The sequence below is a fragment of the Lissotriton vulgaris genome, chromosome 9 (genome assembly GCF_964263255.1).
Source record: "Lissotriton vulgaris chromosome 9, aLisVul1.2, whole genome shotgun sequence".
Classification (NCBI taxonomy): Eukaryota; Metazoa; Chordata; class Amphibia; order Caudata; family Salamandridae; genus Lissotriton; species Lissotriton vulgaris.
The window spans coordinates 418,093,686-418,108,366 of record NC_141697.1 but is presented as its reverse complement, the minus strand read 5'-3'; positions in this window follow the sequence as shown (position 1 = coordinate 418,108,366).

Here is a 14,681-nt window from a genome sequence, read left to right as displayed (position 1 = left end):
CAAGGCATCTATAGGACAGATGGTGTACATTTCACCGATGAAGGGAACAAAGTCTTTCTCTGTAACATCAGACTCTGCATTGGTACTTACTTGTAGGTACCAAAAAAAAAACACAATGAACACAACAGCTCTTTTTAGAGCCAACTTACATGTAAACGATCAAATATGATTTTTAACTTAATTTTTTTTATAAATTTTTGCCGAGGTCCGCGCACCGAGCACTCACTGAGCACTCCCCGTGCGTGGACCTATCATGTTTTCTGGGATTTTTTTAAAAATAAGCATTATTTTTAACCTTAGGAGTCCTTGAAGAACCCCCTGAGAAGACCTAAGGGGTCAGGGACACTCTAGCCTAACCCCTTCCCACGTTTTTAAGTTATATTTTTCACTCTCTTCTGAAACCACAAAATGGCGGCGAAAGGGTTCGCGCTCCGTGCATGCACCGAGCACTCACGGTGCACGGACCTTTTGAAATTATTTTTTTTTTAAAATAAACTAAATGGAAATAGGCATAGTCTCCTCTGTAGATACCTTGAAGGTTGTAATGCAAGTTGTTATGGTATATTGAAATTATTTTTTTTTTAAATAAACTAAATGGAAATGGACATAGTCTCCTCTGTAGATACCTTGAAGGTTGTAATGCAAGTTGTTATGGTATATTGAATCTATACTGTAGTCTTTCAGGAAAGTAGAAACAGATTTGTTCACATGATTCCTTCCTTTCTCAATGTGTGGTCAGAATTGGCGTAGGAGGCTATGAGTTCCTACTCTGGTGAAACACACTTGCTATTCTATATACTTACTTATGTTGTAAACTAGTGAATCAGAGACAGTCAGTGAAAGAAAGGATGCAGGACATGAAGAACACAAAATTGTATCACTTTGCTACTACCTCATAAATTACATTTAAATAGGTATAAAAATTTAAACAAATGTTTCATTAATAAATTAAAATTTATCTATCAGAATTTTCAAAATCTAAAAGAACTTGGATCATTTCTTCATCAGAAATTGCATCCATCAAAGTGTCTTGAAATGATTCATCTAACCCAACAATGTCTACACACTCCATTAATTCCATGTCCAGTGTTTCATCCGAAAAATCTCCTTCATGTTCTTCATGATTTGGTTCATCTATAGAATCAATATATGTTGCTGTGATTTCGATGTCAAATGACACTTCATTTTCAGCCATTATTGAAGTTAGTGTACTATTAAAAGAAAGAGAAAGACAGTGATATGTTGCAGGGTAAGAGTGACATAGGGCAGAGAAACACTATTCAATTCTATAAGAAGAGTTACTACTGTGTAAAACACACACCAGAAATTGAACACCAAAAATTCCTCACAAAAGTACCTCATACACTATAGTCACAAAATGGCCGTATTTCCCTGGACAGTGTATAGTATCAAGCAAGAATTAGAAATATAAAGCACTGCATCTGATGTTGCCCTACTCAATCTATAAGTATAACAGAAAAACATTAAATAACTAACAGAAAACATTTTTCCTATTAACTTAAAGTGAACACCAGAGTTCTCCTTACAAATTAACAACTCACCTTCTAGAAAACTATTGTACAGTAAAATCTGTCTCAATCTCACACCTCAGAAGTATACCTCAAACACTAAAATCTCAAAATGGCTGTGTTTCCCTCTCATTTTTCCTACATATTCAAATACCCAGTTAATCACATTTCATCACACACAAAATCAAAACCGAAGTAAAATTTTATTTGGTTCAAATTATCAACACATTCAAACTCACATAATCTTCAACCTACCCCCAATGCTCTCTACCAATTACCATACTATTTCTCCACAAAACACCTACCAAAACCCAAAGGTGAAAGAGTCATCACTCAATGTTGCACTCAACCAACATCTAAACACTGAAACTTGTTATTTTAATGTAGTTCTTTTTTGTCTGTTTGAGCCGCGGTCCCCACACGGTGCGCGGAGCCTGCAATGAAAATTTTTTTTTTCAACCTTCGGGGTCCTTTACAGACCCCATGACAAAACCTAGGGGGCTCAGGAATCTCTACCCTGCCTCCTTGTCAACTATTACACTTCTGTTTACAACCACTCTCATCTGCCACAAAAACAAGATGGCGGACAACACTTCCTCATTTCGACTGACTGGAATGTTGACAGACGTCCAACAGCCAATCAGAATTCCGCGCGCGCACGCAAAGGACTTGCAAGGACAGTGCAGGGACGGAGCATGCCCGTGCGCGAAACCGTGTCCCACCCATAGATATATTATTTGAAAAAAGTCAATTTTCTCAACATTTACTGGAGGGATTATCACCAACTATACAAAAGGCACTTCTGCATACCAGGCTCTACCATTTTGCCAAGTTTGCAGTAATTCCATTCAGCCGTTCGGGCTGTAGCTGTGTCTAAAGGTCCTATGGAAAATTGCATTGGACTCAATTTCACATTCAATTTTCTCATAAACTACTGGAGGGATTTACACCAAACATACAAAAGGCACTGCTCCATACCAGTCCCTACCATTTTGTCCAAATCTGGTGTAATTCCGTTCAGCCATTCGAGCTGTAGCCTTGTCAGAATGTCCCTATGGAAATTAACATGGGGAAAACACGTTTTGGGACCCCCCTTTTTTCTCAGCCCCCGCTTGACGAATCCCCCCGAAACTTCCAGGGAAGGAGCGGTGTGCAACGAGGCAAATTTAAGGAAAATTACAGGCAGAGCCCTCAATCGGCACCAAAGTTATTCCCAATAGAATGTTCGGCATTCCCTATGGTAACTAGGTCCTAACTATATATACCTACTGGCTATCGCCAGTAGGTAATATATATATATATATATATATATATATATATATATATATATATATATATATATATATATATATATATATATATATCAAACTTGATGGCAGTGCACTAGTTCACTTACTCGCAGAGAAAACAAGAGACCACAAACTCCTCTATTGTGCAATTTTCTTTATTGTTCACAGTTAACAGTTTCACAGTTGTCAGTTACATTCCGATGACTTGTATATATAATGCTGTCAGGCGGTTAAAACTGTAAACACTGACGAAGGACTTTGGTCCGAAACGCGTTTGTTACACTTTGTTTGTGGGCTAAATAAATCTTTGCCCACAACCCTGGAGTGCGTGTAACGTTTCTCATAAACAAAAGCGAGTTGGAGCTACGATATATATATATATATATACTTATTTAATAAGAAAACATACTTGGAATTTTAAGACAAGGGTGGTCACCAACTATAGCAAATGTTGAGGCAAAGTCTGTTTAAATGGAATTAATGGTTACTGCCAATAAAAGCCCTCTGATTTGTCATCTGTAATGCTTCATCTCGGTCAGTGGAGGGAGCTGCCATTGTAGTCATTTTTCTGTGTCTATGACGTCTGTTAAATAGTCCTACTTTTATGTTGATGGTTACTGCAAACTGTCGTCCTACTTCCATGTCTATGACCTGTCCCCATTTTTTGGTCTCGCCTGATCCAGAGCATGCGCTGTGCTCTGGCAAGACTTTTAGCAAGGGCTTCAGAAAATGCTACCACTGAGGTTACGCGTGCAGGCGCGTGCTTATAAGCAGAGGTGCCATCTGGCTTTCCTCTCTCGTCATGGGTTATCAGCTTTCAAGATACGAGAGCTTTCTTTCACATTCCTAAGGTCGATGCTTCCTTGTTATTGAAGTCTCCAGGCCAGAATCAAAGCACCTGCGATGCTCACGTGGAAACACGTTAACTTCTTCAAGTAAGTCAAGGAACAAGGCCCTATAGCCCTGCCAATAAACCTGCGACCACAGAGAGGCGCCTCAAACATGTAGACAGGCGCACGTCGACTGCTGAGTCTGGCTCATCTATAGAAACGCCTTAAGGAAACATTGTTGTTGGGTGACACGAAGAGGATTGCATGCATTTTTTCACATATGATGTCTTTTTACAAACAGGTTTCATGACCCTTGTCATCACGATTACAAGCACTGGCAAACTGAACATCGATTCCAACACGTCTATAATACCACTAGGTGGCACCACTCCTCCACCCTGCACAGCCAGACAACCATTTAGAGCTTAAACATAGGAAATTTCCTGCACTCTAAAGGCGCAGATTACATGCAGGACTTTACTATGCATTATTATCTCTGTGTAAGAGCATAACTCTGAAATTCAAAACAAAAAACACTGATACAACGATTTGTTCGCATGGACTCCATATAAAATCTGACAAATGAAAGGGTCAATAGTTTGAGATTAATGCTCGTTTTTGTTGCTCGATAGGCATTTAAAGCAACACATTTCAAGGAAGCATAGATGAGTGGGACCTGCAGTACTCTGCCTTCTGAATCGATCTTACGTTACCTACTCCCCGACATACGTCTGCCAAGCAGAGGTACACTGGAGACTGCATCTCACAAGGGTAGAACAGTGCAAGTCTGAAACTGGTCCGTGCAGTCCATCCCCTACCTGTTATACATCTGCCGACCCCACCAGCACGCACATAACTATCAATAGTGCATCGGGTGCAGTGGCACCAGAGCCCAGGCGTAGGGGAACCACTGCACCTCAATTAGAATTGATTTCTACTATTACGCTTGCCCGCTGTTTAAAGGAATTTATAACATACGAATGTTGAGGCATCAAATCAATGTTATTCCCTTGATGAGTCTTGTCCAGATCCCCATGCACTTTAGACGAGTTTGCACAAATAAGTTTGCACTTTAACCTGGGAATAAGGAAGGAACGGAAGGGCACAGCATCCCTTTGAACAAACTTGTCATTTTGTTGTCTTCATTTGTTGTACTGCTTTCTGCTCAATGGAATCACAACACATGGTTGTAGAGACATACTGTGCATCTACGAAGCTTGATTATTATATTATTCTGTTTGGAGGACTCTTGACAAACTTCTTCTGCACTTTCAGCGAGGATGCACATACACCACCGCACTTTACTTTGGAATAAGGCTGCACTAAACAAGACACTGGGAGGCCCTATGTTAACCACTCTAAATAGACTATAATTTATCATCTTTGTTCTCCCTAGTAGAATATTGGCTAATGTCTTATCCCCACCATCGTCGTTTATGCAAATGAAAGTGGTGCTATGGAGATAACCTATATGTTACATCTTGGAACACACACTTTAACCAGAGCTAATCGCAGATACTGTGACTTATGTTCTTAGTTTACACTTCAATTTCTACTGCATTCCTCTATGAATTCTGTAACAATTTTTCTTGTTGTTCCAATTCCTATACTAATTTACACTTTTAAATCAAAGGCAATAGGAAAAAGCAAGCGTTTATGCTGTAATATGCAATAGCATACAACTTTTTAATCTTTGAATTTCACATTTTTAAACAGAAATTTGCCTGAACTAATACCATTTACAGTCAGTAATTATGACGTTTTTTTCGACCATTTGAGATTTTAACATTTTATTGGCCTTTCTAGACAATATATTATGGTTTTTATTAACTGAAATGAACTTATTTTGACTTTTTTTTACTATCAAACCTGGGATGGGGGCCCACTTTCCGTGCTTGTATTAGGGCCCTTGGCACTCTTGCTCGGCAAATGCCCACCACCACAGCAGTCTGCACTGGAAAAAGACCCCCACGGTACAAGGTCAGTAGAATCACCATGTTTGTACTCTTACGCCTCATCTCTTTGTAACATCACTCTTCATGAAACACAGAGCCAGACAGAACACTAGTATGGTGGTTCATGGCACAGATCCCACCAAGAAGGCAATCTTCTTGAAGAGAAAGGCTGAGAGAGCCACACCCCATTCACATGCACAGATATGAACAAGTCACAAAACCGAAGGCCACTCGTTGAAAGACACCACTTCCAAGGAGTAGGTCAGCATTACTCAGACAGTACGATTAAATATTACTGAAAGCATCTCAAAAAAACAAAAAGGTGCCTCCTTTTGCCTTTGTTCTTAAGAAATGGGATGACTGCGTATGATAACTGTAAAAGATTTTTTTCATCACCCTAGAACAAATATTTGCAATGCAATACGTCTCGCATTTGCGAGAGTTTAACCTATTGGCATTGTAAATGACAATGCCTTTTATTGATCAGTTTTTTTAACCATATAGTTTATTATTAAGTTTGCATGATACATACCGGGCCATGGCCCAAAGGATACAGTTTGAAGACATCATATGGCTACATAAATATACAATTGAAAAAGATTTAACCCTGCAAAACTTGCAGGTATAGTAACAAACTTTTTGTGCAGCAAGTCCAAAATCCCACAGATCTACATTTGTCTAATTGGATAAACATTCCGAAAGTTTCAAATGATAATCTGGATTGCTCAATGACCAATGACATTAGGGGAGCGAGTCCTATCAGGGATCTAGAGGTGGGAGGGTAACTCTATGCCCCGATATTCTGGCCAGCTTAACCATATTTTCCTATGCTTTTGAGGGCGGCCTGAGCTTGAAACACCGCAATCTCTGCACTCATGCAGTCGTCAATGGCCTTTTTCCACCTGCCAATCGTCAGGGGAGACATACCCTTCCATTACTGTGCAATATCCTGTTTAGCAATGGTAACAAGTAAATATAATAAGTGTTGCTTGTACAGGTTCCCACCTATACCATCAGTGCTATGCAACAACAGTAATCTCGGATCCAGTGAGAGATCCCACGACAGCATCTCACCCAGACATGCCACAATCCTCCGCCAGAATGGCTGCAGTGCTGAGCAGGACCAGACAGTATGTATAAAAGTCCTTCCTCTACTCCACATCTCAGACATAAGGGGAACTGAATGACGCCCATCTTCCAAAGTCGGGACCTTGTATAGTATATGCGGTGTATTTATTTAAATTGCGTGAGACGATAGCGCTTTATTGATAAGTTTTGATAATTAACACATAAATAAAAGGCATTGTCATTTACAATGCCGATAGCTTAAACTCTTATAAATGCAAGACCTCGGCCACCATTATCCCGGGCTGCTTAGGAAGGGAAAGCGTGCCTGGCGCACTGAAAGTTGCAGTGAAATATATCATGCCTGCAGTAGGAGAAACGCATTATAGAAACAGTGCTTACAGACTAAATAAGGCATACCGTGTAACAACTGAAGCAAAAGAGCCAATCCTCATGAGAGGTTGCATTGGCATAGCCAATAGGTCTCACCTTTGGGACCTTATAAATGTTCAGTTATCCAGCACAGTATCCTTGGTGCAACAACATCAACTGTTGCATAGCTAAACACTTATAAGGTCCCAATGGCGAAACCTATTGGCTATGCCAATGCTTGTTTGTTTTGAGAATTTGGTCACCCTAATCAATGTGCAGATTTGCTTGCATGCAAATCCCACTGTACTGGCAACATTTCTGTCTGAGAAAATACCATTACACAAGGCAAAATCCCACAATGCTAATTCTGTGAATTAGTAACCTGGTTTTGTCTTCAGAAATTTTGCTAAATTACACTTAGGCGCTCAAAAGGCTTAACGAAGAAGGGTATTGCTTGTCTGTACGCGTCTGTACACAGGCTCCCATAGAGTTCAATGGGACTCTGAGCAAACCGAATCTATAAACATACGGCTGCATCGTACTCCCTCGTGCGGATTCCCGGAGCACGTTTTGCTATCCGGATCCGAGTCATACGGAGGGCTTTCCTACCGAGATTGGAATCGGGCCCTTAGTGTTTGAATTAGGTTAAACTAAAGACTAGTATCACAATTACTACATGCTTTTGCACGGGGTTAGCTTTCAATGCAGGTTCTGCTACACCAGGAACGAGGGGTGTGAGAGCACCACTGCACCCCAATTATTACTGTCTCCCACTACCCACCTGGGTGTAGGAGAACCTTTTTCCACATTTGAGTTAGGCGTTATGGTACCCTGGCTACGCTTTACCTGCACATTTACAACCAGCATTTTGCTAATCGTAGTGGAGCAGGGATTTCACACTGTGTGATGTGGTTTTACCTTGTCACTGGTATGGTAAAATGTGAAACCCAATGCAAATGTACTACTGAACGTACAACACGTGCAAACCTCAATATATGGGAAAATCAGGCTTCAGCACTTATTTGCCATTCGCTCAGCACACATGTAAGGTGTCGTAACTCGTTTCAATCATATTAAAATCTTTCTTTACGTCACAGTTCAAAATTAAAACATAAAACAATTTGCCTCATTAGAACTTTCCCTGCTGCTGATACATTTTAAGATACTTGCAAAATGTATTTACAAGTACTTTAATTTAGTTTAGTGTTAGAAAACATTTGAGTCACTGTAGGCCTCTCCTGTCACACTCCCTATACCTATGCACTATTTTAGTTAGGTTCACAATACAAATTCATCTCATTCTGTAGTGAATTAAATCAAAAGAAAACATCTCTATGTTAAAGGAATTAGCAGCAATTTGCCAGACACAAGACAATTAACCTCTGTCTATGAATGCAAAGCAAATGCTAAAAGTTAGAAAACAAGTTGAAAGGTCATCCTCCATTTAAACTCCTTCAGGATTGTTCAGGGGGAGGAGGTGATGCAGCTCCTCCCACACCCCTAGTTCTGGCACCCTTGACTTGATGATTAAATATCTAGGGAGTCCAAGATAGAGTCTGTTGGTGTAGTCAAGATGAGATAGCAATTGTTCTAGTTGCATCCTGTGAGAAAAGCCTGGGTAAGGGAAGATATACTGTAGTGTTTTTCTGATGCGCTATCTCTGGTTACTTTTTTTACTTGTGTTTTAGGTATAAACCTGAAATCAATCATCATGCTGAGACTTTTCACATAGATGAATGTAGTTGGTGACAGTCCTTTTTAAAGATGTTAGGGGGAAATAGGATCATAATTTTAAAATGATCCACAGGTGAGTATTTTCCAAATGGAGGAGTTAAGTTTAAGATGGTTCATAAGGAATAGGGACAATTTGATACGAAGAAACTGATGATCACTCTCGACAGTATGCAGCAGAGGATATGGCTGAGATACCCGCCACCCCCTCTCAACACAATCCCCAAAAGGAGGGAAACCGGAAACAGTTCTTAAAGTTTTTGGAAGTGGGAGGGAGTGACCCTCCCGGCCGTATTTATTAAAACAAATTAAAAACATTAAACGTTTCATGTTATGTACAATTTCATTAACACATTGCGATGTTTGGCTAACCTTAACATATTCTCTAATACAGAGGTTCTCCTAGCCGAACTAGCATCCTACAAAACATTCTCTAGAAATACTGAAATTGTACATCCTAACGTTTAAGGGCCAACGGCAAGGTCATAACCGGTGTCAAGATCCCTAACCAGACTTACCCCTCCCACTTGGGAGGGGCGACAGCACAGAGGCTTACCTCAAGTGCAACTACTAACAATTTCCCTTGACTTGACGGGGGCACTTAAGACTCGACGCCATTTAAAGGTCGTTCGAAGACTCGTGTGAGGTATCTAGAAGGTATCGTGGACCTCCCCCCACCCCACACAACTTACCGCATCTGCCGTCGCAGATGACACTGGCCCCGGGAAATTCCCCAGGAGGGGGCTGTAACCCCTCCTACAAAGGAAGGGGCCTTGACCGCCTTTCCTTTACTTCCGGCGACCCACCCTTAGACGGGACCGCCTCCCCACTGAGGGGCCAATGGCCACCTCTCCCGAGCGCTCCCATCCGTGTTGGGTGACGCCCACTCATAGGGATCTTCTAATTAGTGCTCACCGATCATGACCTTACCGCCTACCAAAATTAAATACGACAATTCTTACTCAAACCTATGTAAACATTGGTCGCTACGACCGAAAGAGCATGCTCAAAAATACAACACTATATCAAATCATTTTAATCGTAAAAACCTACACGACATTCACCATTCTTTATTATGCTCAACATCACTGATACCTTCACAGCCTGCAAACGAAACGGAAAACATACTTATAAATTCACTTTATTGTAAAACAACTGGCTGTCCTCAGGGGCTGGTGGGTGGGTCAAAATTGGCTCTTCGTTCTGTCCCGAGCTCACGTGTAGCGAGGAGGTGCAGCTTCGGAGCACAAGAACAAGAGGACGTCTTCTGGTCTTGCGTCTCTTTTTATCCGTCTTCAGGGCGGGCGAAAACCCGCCCCTGCCTGCCCCTAGGGCGGGGCTGGCTACGTCGGTGTCTAGGCCAGCCCACTCTAGGGCGGGAAAAGACGCGCCCCGGCTACGCCGCTTCGGGCATACCAGCCGAGACGCGCCTCCCGCCCAAAAATAGCTTCCCGGGGGGATCGAGGCACTCCGCCATACGTTCGGGGGGACCGAGTGGTCGCCCCTTTCCATATGGCTGAGATACCCGCCACCCCCTCTCAACACAATCCCCAAAAGGAGGGAAACCGGAAACAGTTCTTAAAGTTTTTGGAAGTGGGAGGGAGTGACCCTCCCGGCCGTATTTATTAAAACAAATTAAAAACATTAAACGTTTCATGTTATGTACAATTTCATTAACACATTGCGATGTTTGGCTAACCTTAACATATTCTCTAATACAGAGGTTCTCCTAGCCGAACTAGCATCCTACAAAACATTCTCTAGAAATACTGAAATTGTACATCCTAACGTTTAAGGGCCAACGGCAAGGTCATAACCGGTGTCAAGATCCCTAACCAGACTTACCCCTCCCACTTGGGAGGGGCGACAGCACAGAGGCTTACCTCAAGTGCAACTACTAACAATTTCCCTTGACTTGACGGGGGCACTTAAGACTCGACGCCATTTAAAGGTCGTTCGAAGACTCGTGTGAGGTATCTAGAAGGTATCGTGGACCTCCCCCCACCCCACACAACTTACCGCATCTGCCGTCGCAGATGACACTGGCCCCGGGAAATTCCCCAGGAGGGGGCTGTAACCCCTCCTACAAAGGAAGGGGCCTTGACCGCCTTTCCTTTACTTCCGGCGACCCACCCTTAGACGGGACCGCCTCCCCACTGAGGGGCCAATGGCCACCTCTCCCGAGCGCTCCCATCCGTGTTGGGTGACGCCCACTCATAGGGATCTTCTAATTAGTGCTCACCGATCATGACCTTACCGCCACAGGTCCGGATAGTTGACCGGCTATCCGGACCCCCCACAAAACTCCTACCTAAAGGTCATGTTTTAACGTTTTTAACCAAGCTAAGAAGTCTCCTATGAGTAACTCATTCCCCACCCTTGACAAATGCACACCATCCCCCAAATACATACTGTCATCATTAATACAACTATGCGAGATCGAATGCAGTGTCTTGGAACGGAACAACCTACTCACTTTGTTATTCAGTTTTCTAACAGAATGATTCAAAGCAGGGATCGAGATAGCCCCCCGCCACACTCTTCGTGGGATCATATGAGACCACGCAATTATGCACCCCGGAACTCTCCTCGCTAACCAACTTACCGTGGAAAGCATAGCCTCCAGGAGAAGTCGTCTACCGGTGGTGACCAAATCATTGCCCCCTAAATGCACTATGACTATGGATGGCGGTGACCTCACCCGCCCTAACAAACCCTCAAAGAATGCTTGAAACTGGTCAATACAGAGACCGCCTCTTCCGTAGAAGGACACTCTGTACCCGTATTCCCCAGGTACGTGAATCATGTCACCTGCTTTGAATACGTCTGCGGCCCGTCTCACGTATGAGTGGCCCACGACCCACACCTCCTTTCTCACAGCCGGTGATGTCTGACCGCTGGCCTGGTGTTGGGTCGACTGCATAGTCCGCCCTGCCGCGTAGGCTTGCGCAACTGAAAACAAACAAAAGACAAGAAGCGTGAGTATATGATGACAGCTTCACAACATGTGCAATCGCACATATCTCTTATAACAATTGGAGGACCAACGCCCCACTCGTTTCACTTGTTCTACATTAAGACCCCTGGCTGTAGCTTCAGTGGCAGCCCCTATTCGAAAGGAATGGGTCCCGAATTCGCCCGGGTCCAAGCCCGCTGCGGCAATGGCCATTGAAGCACCCGCTGAAACTGAAACCTCGTCAGCGGGGTGGCGTCTGCATGCCTCAACAATGTCCCCCCCCATGCTGCCTCCCTTCGTGCTAGGTAATCTTCTAAACACTGTACCGGACACATGGAGGACCCGGGGGTCCTGCGAATGATCGTGCAGTCCCCCCTCCCATCTTGGTCGGTCTTGGACCTGAGAAAGGAGACAATCATCGCATCGCCCCTGATCTGAACGTGTTCCCGGCACAACCCCCCCACCACATCCTGTTTGTTCCTTGCAACCAGCTCACTTATCCTCATAGCCCCGTGAAATGCCAGCGTAAATGCAGACCGGAACAAACACGTCTCGAAAGGAGACGAGCATGTGGTAGGGAGTGTGGCCAGCAACTGGGACAACCTATCCAGACCTATCGGTCGTCTCACATCTACTCTGCGACCCTCAAGGCGTTGCCACCCACGCAGCGCCTTTTGTACTGCAAAAGACGCTGTCGGGTCCTGGATGTTATGTGCCCTGGCAACAAAGGAAATGGCGGCACGATGCCTTTGGGCCGTAGCCACCGACTTCCCAGCCCTACGTAAGGACATCAGAAAATGTACTACCCACTCTTCCTGACCCCAAAGTCCCCCTCTCTCAGTCCCCAAAAAGGCTAAATAGGCCTGAAACGCCCCTTCATATGCCTTCCTTGTCCTGGGTGCTAGACTCTCTCCCACGAGGTGACGAAGTTCGGGGCACCGAGAGACCAGAGAGCTTCGGGGAAGGGTGCCGGCCCTGGGTCCGCTGAAGGAAGGAAACCCGAGAAAGCCTGCATGTGAAAACGAGACAGTGCATCAGCCGCCTGATTCATCACCCCCGGGACATGTTTTGCTCTGAATATCACGTTCAGTTGCATACACAGTAGGACAATTTCTTTGAGCAGCCTCAAAATCAGTTTACAACGGGCTGCCTGACTATTGATGCATTCTACAACGGTCATATTGTCAGACCAGAACACGACAGAATGATCTCTGAACCCTTCAGGCCAAGTTCTCAGGGCCACCAGAATGGGAAATAGTTCAAGGAAAGCAATATTACTCGTCAGCCCCTTCTCATGCCACCATAGGGGCCACCTTTGTGCCGACCATTTTGTGCCGAAGATGGCGCCAAAGCCTATGCTTCCCGCTGAATCTGTCCATAGCCCAAGCTCCTCGGAGGATACGGCTGGCTTGTTCCAGACGACTCGACCATTGAAGTCCGCCAAAAATGCTAACCAAATACGCATGTCCTGGCGGACCTCGGCCGATAACCTCGTGCGATGATGACCCTCCTTTAGGCCAACCATCGCTTGGGCGATTGAGCGGGGAAAAGGGGCGGGCCATTGGGATCACCCTCAAGGCAAAGTTCAATTTCCCCACCAATTGCTGTAACTGATGCAGTGTAACCTTAGATGCAGTTAAACAGACTTGGAGGGCTGCCCTGAATTTCAACACTTTGCTAGCTGGTAAACGGAAACACCCCTCCCTAGAGTCCAACTCGATCCCCAAAAACTCGAGGCAAGTCGTGGGACCCATAGTTTTACCTGGTGCCAATGGCACGCCAAAATGACCCATCAACACACAGAATTCAGCTAAGGCCTGGGCACATTCGGGATTTCCGGCGGGGCCAAGGAACAGAAAGTCGTCAAGGTAGTGCATTATATTTCGGAAACCCGTTTTCTTAGTGAACACCCATTGCAGGAAAGTACTGAATTTCTCAAAATAAGCACAAGATATAGAGCATCCCATTGGCATACACCTATCCATGTAAAATGACCCCTGAAACCCGAATCCCAGAAGACGCTGGTCGTCTGGGTGTACCGGGAGCAACCGGAACGCTGACTCGATATCCGATTTCGCCATCAACGTCCCGGGCCCCAGGCGATTCAAGATGGCTACTGCCTCATCAAACGATGCGTATCGCACCGAACAAACCTCTGGATCAATGGCATCGTTCACCGAAAGACCATGTGGAGCAGACAGATTATGGATCAAACGAAACTCACCTGGGTCCTTCTTGGGGACCACCCCTAACGGAGAACAGACAAAATACGGTACCGGGGGTACACTAAACGGGCCGGCGACCCGTCCCCGGCTAACCTCTTTCTGAATCTTCTCTTGCACTACAGCTGTATGTTGTAAAACGGAAAGTTGATTTTTGCACGTCCCTACACCCTGAAAGTCCCCCACCGGGATGCGGAAACCATGTGTAAAACCGTTCCGCAGCACCCCAGCAGAAGTACGATCCGGGTATTCGCTGAGCCAGGGAATCATTGCCAAGGTATCAATCGGGGTTGGTAAAGGCGCCCCTCGGACTATCTTAGACCTGTTTGGCGCCTCCCTTACCCCCATTCTCACTCGTTCTGGCTCTGCACGATGACTCAGGATGGGACGACCCACAAGTACTACATTCATGTTTGAATTTACACGATCCCGGAGGCCTGGTACATTTCCCTTTGTTGAAATTAAAGCAGAAACCCTTTTTCCCTGTATTGCCTGCGGGTCTCGAATAATCGTCGGTGCTCGTACTTGGTCGAAAGGGCGTCCCCACATTTTGGCGGGAGTAATCAACAACATTGCTCCCAACCAATGGCATTCTTAACATTCCTGATTCTTTCATTTTATCCCATGTCACAGAATCGTAACAATCCCAAGTCAAACTCTTGTTATGCTCCTTTTCTTTCCTGAACAGATTGTCATAACAGAACCAATGGTTACCTTGATACGCTGTCGAGT